The 9,410-nt window shown below is 40.3% G+C and overlaps 1 long non-coding RNA gene across 4 annotated transcripts in view; it reads left to right on the forward strand.

The window, feature by feature from the left end:
- The window catches only part of LOC118172000, a 19,265-nt gene extending 12,529 nt beyond the window's left edge, over nt 1-6,736 (forward strand). For 2 of the 4 annotated variants that reach the window (XR_004753511.1, XR_004753508.1), the window contains 2 exons: nt 866-1,124; nt 4,607-6,736. This is a non-coding gene — a long non-coding RNA (uncharacterized LOC118172000). Of the gene's footprint in view, nt 1-865; nt 1,125-2,166; nt 4,526-4,606 lie in introns of those variants that run through there. The other 2 variants (XR_004753510.1, XR_004753509.1) reach the window with 2 other exon arrangements.
- The last annotated feature ends 2,674 nt before the right edge of the window (nt 6,737-9,410 follow it).

The raw sequence follows: 9,410 nt of genomic DNA on the forward strand, positions 1-9,410 counted from the left end.
TTTTTTTTTTTTTTTTTTTTTTTTTTTCCCTTCTCTTCTGTGCTTTGCCTGACAACTGAATGTGGCAGAGACATAAACCTGGGAGGTTTGCATAACTTTCAACTACCTCTGAAAACACCTTTTTCTATATGCACATGGTTTAAGATAAGAAAGAAAGGATGTCAGACATATAATAAGAATGCCAAATGTCTGGACAGAAGATCTGACTTTTTCAAAGGAGTATGTTTACTCATATGTTTACTGAGATTGATGAATTACTAGGGATTTTAATTGTAAAGCTTTGGATGCTATAGCCACACTTCACAGATTAGGATCAGCAGCTATTTCATCTATTTGTAATTTTATTTCTTTACCAAGTGCCTGATCATGAGAAACAATAACTGTCAGCAGTGTAAACTCCCAAAGGACTTTGAATATTTACTCTGATTAACTACAGATCCTCCCAATATCTCTCAGGATCAGTCTCTACCTGTCCCAGTCTGAGGTGTAATGTTGCTATAGACTGTAACTGTTTACAGAAGTGGGAGCCTTCAATAGATCAGTGTATGAAATCATTCCTATTCCTCCACAGTAGTTTGTAAAGTTTCCAAAGAGCTTTCCAGGCTTTCTGGATGAAAGCCACTATATAAATGCAAGATGCCATTATTATTTATTGTTTCAGTTTGACAGAAAGATGGAGGGTTTCATTTTGACTTTATATTTCCATCTCCTCTCCACTTTGCCTTTGTTTCATAACTTTCTGACATGCAGAATTTTCCTTTGTATTCCTTCCAAGCTGTTAAGACAGAGAGGGTGGAAATGCTGCAGCCATAAATAAGTGTTATATTATAGCAATTTTTAATTATTATTTGTGTTCTCATTGCAGAGGAAATAAGACTAAAGGCCCCAAGTTCCTGCTTCCTGCATCTGAAAGAAGCTAGGTCATGATTTTGCAAAAAGGACCAAGAAATAAATTTTGTGACCAATTGACAAGGACCTTACAGAAAAGGAAGTTTCTTTCACAGCCTTACATTCCTGCTCACCTTAGCCCTTGGATGTATTGATGGGAATCCCAAATAGAAGGAATTTACCTGCTGCTAATCTGGGGACCACAGGGCTTAGCCTGTGGTACATATATTTGAAAGGTGAGATAGCCTGACCATTATTTTTTGTTACCTGTTTACCAAAGAACTATTTCTTTTAATTTATCCTGTGGTGGTGAACCCTATTGAATAATTGTGTTATACATTATTATTTCTTGTTGAATATTTAATTTAATATGTTGTGGTAAGGTAAATATTAGTTGTTTCTACTTTGAGCCATCTGCAATTTTGGTTACCACTGGAAAAAGAAATGTTGTTCGGTATGGTTATGCTGCTTGAGCCAGCTGAAGATGAGTTTCAATTTGCTGTCATTTTAAAGGACCTTTAGAAGAGCAGAGAATGAGGCTCAGCTCTCATCCCATTACCAGCTTTATTTAATCTAAAATGCCTCTGAGAGAGAGACTCCCTTATCTCCAAGTTGGGCAAACACAACACTGCACATTGATGCAAGATCTGTAGTGAACAATGTAGAAAAAATGGTGGTGTGTGGAATCCTAAGTATGTGAATCCAGCAGGTAAAACAGAACTGAAAATAATGGTTGGGCCATGGGGTCTGAGGTCACAGTTACTGAAGGAGCACAGAAAGAACAGCAGAGCATTAGTGTGATGGGTACCATAACTGCATTAATGTCACTAATACCATTCACAAAACAAAAAATAAATTAAAGAAGGGGTGTGCAGTCTAGCATATTATGCTGCCATGTAACCTCCCAAATGCTGAAATAATGAGGTAGATTTTTATTTTTATTTTTATTTTTATTTGGTTTTAATCATGATTGCTCCAGTGTCAAATGAGAATGTTATGAGAAATGGAGTTGTTACAGAAAGTTCACTGTTTTGGAACTTCTGTGAGATGGTGTCAAATAACAAGTTTTGCTCCCCATGTTTTTCCCACTTTTGCAGCTGCCTCTTCATTTCCTGGTTTGGAGACTGACTCAGAAATGAAGACATTTAGCATTAAAATTAGCTGAAAAATAAAGGGTGGAGATGTGAAAAATGTCAGGGACTTTACATTCTATTTTTCATGAGCTTTCAAACTTTTTCAAAATTTCTTAATAGTCTTGTTTAATACTTGTTGTTCTAGCTACTTTTAGAAAACATTTTGGAAGACACGAAGCCTATATACTTCAGACAAGAAGCCTAATAACTTGGGGCAAAGACCAACTGAAAATCAATTCCACATGTCTGAGGCTTCTGCACTCTAGCTGATAAGGCAGAACCTGGTGTTTCAACAAAATTTTTGTAATAACCATTGACAACTATACAGAGACTGTGATTATGTAAATGACTGACTAAAATTTTATGAGCATAACTGTAGCAATGAAATACTTTAAACTAATTTTTGAGGACATTTATGTGTTGGTGCTTGCACAAGGTGTGGACTATAAGGCCACTATCCCTTCAAGACTAGACTGAGATGTTTTCAGTTGATGACAATTCACTGCTATTATTATACTTGTAAATCACAGCTTGTCTTCATCCCTGCAGATCAAAAAGAGAGTAATTTCTATTTTATAGGGGATTACTTGTACTACTTGTCTCCTAGATCTACTCTATGATCTATGGAGTGCATTTCTGTCTGGAATTATTTTTTTCTGCTTGGGAATTATACTTTTCCTATGAGCCACGCAGGGGCTCCTGATATCTTGCAAAGACGAGTGAAAGGTCTAACTCTTGCTCACTTTGGGGTACTTAAATGAAACATCTGAGCCTGGAGTCCTGGCTGTATGACAGAGGGACAATACCAGGTGGGAACCAGTTCTGAATTTCATCGTGAGAATTTCATTCATTTTCTGGATGAAAAGAGAAAAACAAAAACAAAACAAAAACAAAACCGTAAAATAATAGCTCAGTAAAACAACCAAGAAGTAAAGGAGAAAAAAGGGACAACTGTCTCAGTATTTCTCAGAGGAGAAGTGCAGCTCACTGGGTATTTTCATCCTCTGACTGCTCCCTCTGCTGCCTGTGAGGCAGCTGGAGGGGAGCTGACAAAGCTGTGCGGCCCCTGCATGGCTGCCCAGGTGGGCTCTGCATCCCTCTTCCTCACCCTGCTCTCAGCATTAGAGATGCCGACAGTTACTAGATAAAGTTAAAGACTCATGTAGTGATCTTCACACTAATTGGACTGTAATGTATAGCCTCGGTCAAGCAAATCTCTCCCAGCACTCCTCTCCACAGACGGCAATCAAGCCATTTACAGAAGATGCATCGGCTGCTGGGACCCTGGAGTAACCTTAAACTGCACTGGCCTTTTAGCAGAAAACACAATTAATTTTGATACTGAAGGGCAATTAGGACTGGGGTTAAAATAAAAAATCTTCTGAACAGAGAATGTCAAAGACTGGTAAGGAAACTATTTCCCTTGTACACAGTGCGTTGAAGGTCTGTAAGCACAGCAACTGTCAGCTCACGTTAATTCAGATCACTTTGTAATCCCCCCATTTCAATGGAAGATATGTTAATTTAGATTAATAAGCACTGTATTCAAACCCCACTAAGACTGATAGGTATTTTAGTTAAGTCTTTGCTGCTGGAATGAGCACAGCTTCTCATACTTTGCTGGGGAAACCTGTTTTACATCCCAGAATTAAGTGAAAAAACCAAATGCATTTATTTTGTTCTGTTTCATTTCCAAAAGAAAATGGTCTCCCAGCTGACACTCTGCAGATCACAGCTTAGAGCAAATCATGTCAGCAACTCTATAAACTTCTCTTTAGAAGCACAGAAGATGTTCACAGTAATACATATCTACATGCACCCACATGTCCTGACATATGTGCAAGGCAGCCAAAATTTTGACCTCACCTGTGCAAACTGCTTAGGTCTCTATCACTCTCCATAACTCAAGCAAATGCATCGGGCTTGTTAGTTTTGATTTTTTTTTTTTTCCTTCATTTTTCCTCCCACAGCAATCACTTAACACTCAATGAAGCCAGTGAGTGTCATTGGCACAACTTAAGTACGGTTGCTTATCTCTAAGGACAGTGATATTCACAGTGGAAATTTTCAATACCCATTTTGTTTAAGAACTAGAGATAAAAGATGAATGCTCAGGAATCGTATGTGAAATCCTGATCCAGCAACATTCAGATTAGGCAAAGTTCTTTAGGCAAAGATTTCAGAAGTATCAGCCAATAATTGTTACTGAAGATATTTCTGGGGACAAATACTGAGTGAAGCTAGGCATTTTCTCAAACTGTACATGAGTATTTGTCACTGACAACCCAAGAAAAAGTGCATAGCTTCAATATAAATAATCTCAATAAAGCCATGCTTCTGGCTAGTGTATGAGAAAGCAATGAGGGACATTTTAGGGTGTTCCCAAGGGATAGGATGTTGGTGAATCTTTTCCTCAAAACACCCCCTGAACATGCAGATCTTCACAGTGTCCACTAAGGTGTTGTAACCCCCAGATGGTACCTGTGCAACAAGGCCAGCACAACTATTGCAACAATTCTGCCATGGTCAGTGACTCCCAGATTCTAATCTTAAAATTGCTGATGTTTGGTCCTCTTTGAATGCAGGTCTAAGCCTACTGGTCTGGAAAAATGAGATCTAGCTGGACTCTCGAGGAGGGAAATGTGTAGGGGAAGTCCATGACACCAGAGAGGAAACTGTAAAGATGCTGCAGTCTTTCCTACAGATGAATTAATAGAAAACTGGGGCCAGGTGAGGTACTGTCCTCCTCCTTACACTGCCAGTGACATTGCTACAGGCACTGTCATCAGATGAGACAATTTCAGTTAAAATGAGAGAGAAAAGATGTTAGCTAGAGGCTCTACTTTGAAAATACCTTTCTGCTTTGGTCCAGGACTGCTCATAGCTGTTAGCTTCCCAGGCTTGGGAGAGGACCTTCGTTTCTCCATGACCTACAGAGAACAAGCAGATGTCTGAGACAAGGGGCCACCATGATAGTCTCAGTGGGGTTTATTACTTTTTTATTCAATTCCTGTTGCCATCAGTGGGTAACTTCCAGAGACTGTTTACACATGAATTACCTTTTTAAGAGTTTGTCAGAGAGCCCAAAGCTCATGTCAGGTTTGTTTGTTTGTTTGTTTGTTTGGAGCAGTTTGAACAAATCTCAGTCTTTAATATCAAGGGAATATTTCCAGGTATGCAGGCACATAGTGGTTAGAAGGAGAAGGGGGAGGGTGAGAGGAGCCTTTACGTAGCTAGAAAAAAATCAAGATGCTATTTCCCTCGATGCTATTGAAAAGACTCATTTTTCTTTGTCTTTCCAGGTTCTCTTTTCCATTTACAGGGCTCTCCAATCTGCAGTGAACTGTTTTCTCATCTGAGACTCGGGCAGCCATCCCACAAGCTATACTTGGGAAACCACTAACTGATGTTAGATTTACACAGTGGGTAGTTTTTATATATGTTTTTCTTAAAAGCAGCATCCTAGGGGAATCTCTCCGTGGCAAAAACGGCACAAGAAGCACTAGCAGCCAATAGAGCATCTGAGGAGTTCACAGGGTTAAAACTATTGTTTTCAGGGATTGATTCAATCTCTGCTTTGTCAACCTGTTTAAGTTCCAGGGCCCCATTCTGACCAGCTACAACAAAGGGTGAAGAGCCCAGAGTAAACTCATTTGGGCCTTTTAAGTACAACATGATTCATATTTGTGTGCAGCCTCTGTCATGGGTTGTGCGCAGCCCACTACCAGAAACCATGTCACCCTCTCAATCTTTTGCCGGAGGGGGCAGGTGGACAAGATAACTTAATAGCTCTTATTCATTTGGAATTTCTGTGGTTATGGGGTAGGTCACCTTGTTCAGCGAGAGAGGGAAAGCATGTAAATCTTCAGCCCAAACTCAAGCTCCAGTGTAAGCAACTTTCAGAGAAGCTGAATTTATATTTCTTCTCTTGTTATCTTGTAATTTCTTGGGGCATCCAAGAAATTTACAGAAGAGTGTTGCAAGGGCCCCAGTAATGAAACAGTAATGAAAATAAAAATAAAAATAATCCACTGTGTTCACATGCATGGCATGAAAGTGAAAACTCCCACCAGTGACTTGAGCGAGGGACATGAGCAGATTTGGTCTCTGCAAAGAACATGGCTCTATGCTGGAACCAGGCTTAACATAGGTTCCCACATTCATACACACTAGGGTGGGAATGCAGAGCACATCCCAATTCCCTACATGTGTGGGTCTGACCCAACCCTGCTGTGCTAACTTGTAACAAATCATGCAATCACACCACTGGGTCAGTGCAGTTTGCAGTAAAGTCTGAAAACTTGCAAGGATAAGATCTTCCTGGGTGTATTATCATTTCCGTTTCTAGAGAAACATGAAATTACAAATATGAGACTGGATGAGAGTAACCAAACATCTGCATTTGAAAATGGTCAGCATCAAGCCCTATAAAGCTATGAACAACCAGATGAATCTAATGGCTTGCAGTACCTCTTCCTGACATTCAAAATTTAGAAGTGGTTTTATGTCCTGAAGCATGTGAGCTTGTAAAGAGACCAAAATATTATTTTTTTTTTATTATTTTTTTTTTTCACAGTCCTTATGGTGATGCCATTCTTTTTGCCTATACCAACATCATCATGTAGTTACAAGGAAAAAGGGAGAAACAAGTACAAAACACCCCCATATTTTGGAGGATATTTTTTCCTTGAATAAATGACAGTGCTAAAGGAAAAGAAGAAGAAAAAAAAAAAAAAAAAAAAAAAAAGGTGCAATCTGGTCATTTTTCATACATACAAAAATCACCATGTATTTCTGTACTGAAAAATTTCAGAACTATCAGTTTTGCACTGGCTCCATTAATAAACAATACTTCTGTCACACTTTTCATCCAGAGAAGGAAAATCACCTAAAAACTCTATTTAATTAACCTTTACAGCCCCCTTGTGAGCTTGGCATTATTATCTCCATTTCACAAATGGGCACATTGAAACACAAAGAGCTTAAGTGACTTGCCTACAAGTAAAACTACATAGCAGGTCAATCACAGTGGTTGGAATAGATCCTCAGTCTCTGGGGTCCTGGTCCCCTGTTTAAAGTGCTACAAACTTTCCTTTCTTAAAATGGGTGAAGACTCAGATTGTATTTTTTATTTTGTTGTACCTAAGCTGCTCATATCTGGGGTAAAATTCTGAAAAGCATCTACAAATGCTGTGCAATTTAAGTATCTGAAAGAGCATCTAAGAAGGACTAGCAAGCTCTCTCATTTTGTTTAAGGGCTGTACACAAATGTCTCTGGTGGAAAATAAGAAGTCTTTAAGAATGATGTGTGACTTCTAGTGATGGAGCCTGGGTTAGTGAGGGTATTTATTTTTCCCTTCATTAAGAAACAACTTATCATTCCAGTAAAGGAGCTGTTAATGAGTTTGTTCACACTCGCTGAGAAATGACTGCAGGATACTCCTCAGAGGACTTACTCTGAATGCATACATAAACCAGCCAGAGCTCAAGGTATAACCAACAACCTGCAGAAAGGAAGTGCTTTGGGGTTTTTCCCTTTCCATTTGTTTGCTTTTTTTTTTTTTTTTTTTTTTCTCCCCCTCCAGTTCAGGATTAATTCAACAGATCTGAGAGGAAACAGACAGATTTGGAACACACAGATTGGGATGTGCATTGTACTGGACTTATGCAAGGGGTGTGAAACTGTGGGTCAGGTAGCTGTTGGACACTGGGGGAGGAGGGCACTGTCTCCAACCCACCCATGAAGCCAAGATCTACTCTTGCTGATCCCCAAACCATCAGCTGCATATTTCCCATTGCACTGTCTGTGGTGGTCCCTGGTCCTTTGCATGGGATGGCTGCCCTCAGCAGTTCCAGACCAAAGTGCCCCATCTCTGCCCACCAGAAGGCCACTCAGAACATGTCCTAACAGCACACATGGGGATACATATATTTATCCTCTAATAAAGGAGGAGGGTGGCAAAGATACTTTCTTCTGCATGTGCTTTCAGTGTGGCCTCAGGCTACTGGCTGGGAGCCAGTGCAGTCCTGTACTGGGCAAAGTTTGGGATTCCCCAGTGCTGGAAAACATTCTCCTGGCACTCTTTCAGACACTTACCCTTTTGACGTTACAATTTTTGAATGTGGGTTAGCACATAATTAGACTGTGCAATGCTAAAAGAGAATTACCGAGCTAGCAAGGCAGCTTGCCTGCCCTTTGGGTGCCTCAGAGATGATCCTAAGATCCCTCCGCATGTCTTCACTTTGTTTCTAACAGAACTGGGTGTCTGTGTCTGTGCTATATATATGTGTGGGTATATATATAATCTCTCCTCACTGTCCACCTATTGTCCTTCTGTTCTATTTGTCAGCTGTTTTGAGAAGTATTTCCGATTCAGCAGCATGAGTAATTGCTGAGTTTTTTTGTTTGTTTGAGAAAATATGGATAACAAATGGCAACATGTGCTCTTAACACTCCACTTCTACCCCAAGACCCACCCTGACCTCCAGAATGAAGTCAGTAATTTCACTCCTCTTCATTTCCTCATCCTGTGTGTAAAGTCAAGGGAAGTGGGTTGCGACCTTTTGCACATAATCTGACACATGGCACGCAGGGCTGGAAGGCAGAAAATCATTTCAACAAAAGGCTTTGGGTTAGGTAAATTCAGGAAGGAGAGAGATAGGAAATGACAGTAATGTCACCAATAGACTAAGAGGATCCTGGCACCAGCCTGGGTGTGAAATATGAGGTTGTCTCTAATAAGGACTTAGTAAAACCCTTCAGCTCACATTGAAATGCATGACACCAAAGACTTTTATGGAAACAGCTTTGGAGGGAAGGTGGGAAGACATTTTTCCTTCAGGGAAGCTAGCCTTCAAAGAAAAGCGTCTTGTTCCTTATTCAAGGATAGGATGGCCAGGTTGGCTCACCTTGATAAATGATATGACTTCAGGATGAGCTTCCTGACCCTCTTGGCTAACTAAGGGCTCTCTGATCACCTTGCTTAGCACCAGAAGCATGTATCACAGCCGTACATGCATGCAGTGCAGTTTCACTAGCATGCCTCATGTTGTCTGGGTATATATTTATGTAAGAACTGTTACCTGTCACTGGAGAACCTCAGAGTTAATACATTTCTTCTGTAAACACTGTGTGATGTACAGAAATGTTCCTCTCCTTGTGTTGCAGAGATGCACAAGAAGCACACGTTCATGTGAGAAGTCTCTGGAGAACCAGAGACTGCTGGCCAGGTCCTGCAGTCCCAGTGCAAAGCTGCCTGTGGGCCCAAATAGAAGGAAGAAAGAAAAACGCTGGACCTGTGACCTGGGAAACTGCAATCATAAATATCTCCTGTTTGCCTCTGAGCAAACCCTGGCCTTCCTGGCCACTCAGACCAGTGAACTCTGAAG

This window comes from Oxyura jamaicensis, chromosome 10 (genome assembly GCF_011077185.1).
Source record: "Oxyura jamaicensis isolate SHBP4307 breed ruddy duck chromosome 10, BPBGC_Ojam_1.0, whole genome shotgun sequence".
In the NCBI taxonomy this organism is placed as follows: domain Eukaryota; kingdom Metazoa; phylum Chordata; class Aves; order Anseriformes; family Anatidae; genus Oxyura; species Oxyura jamaicensis.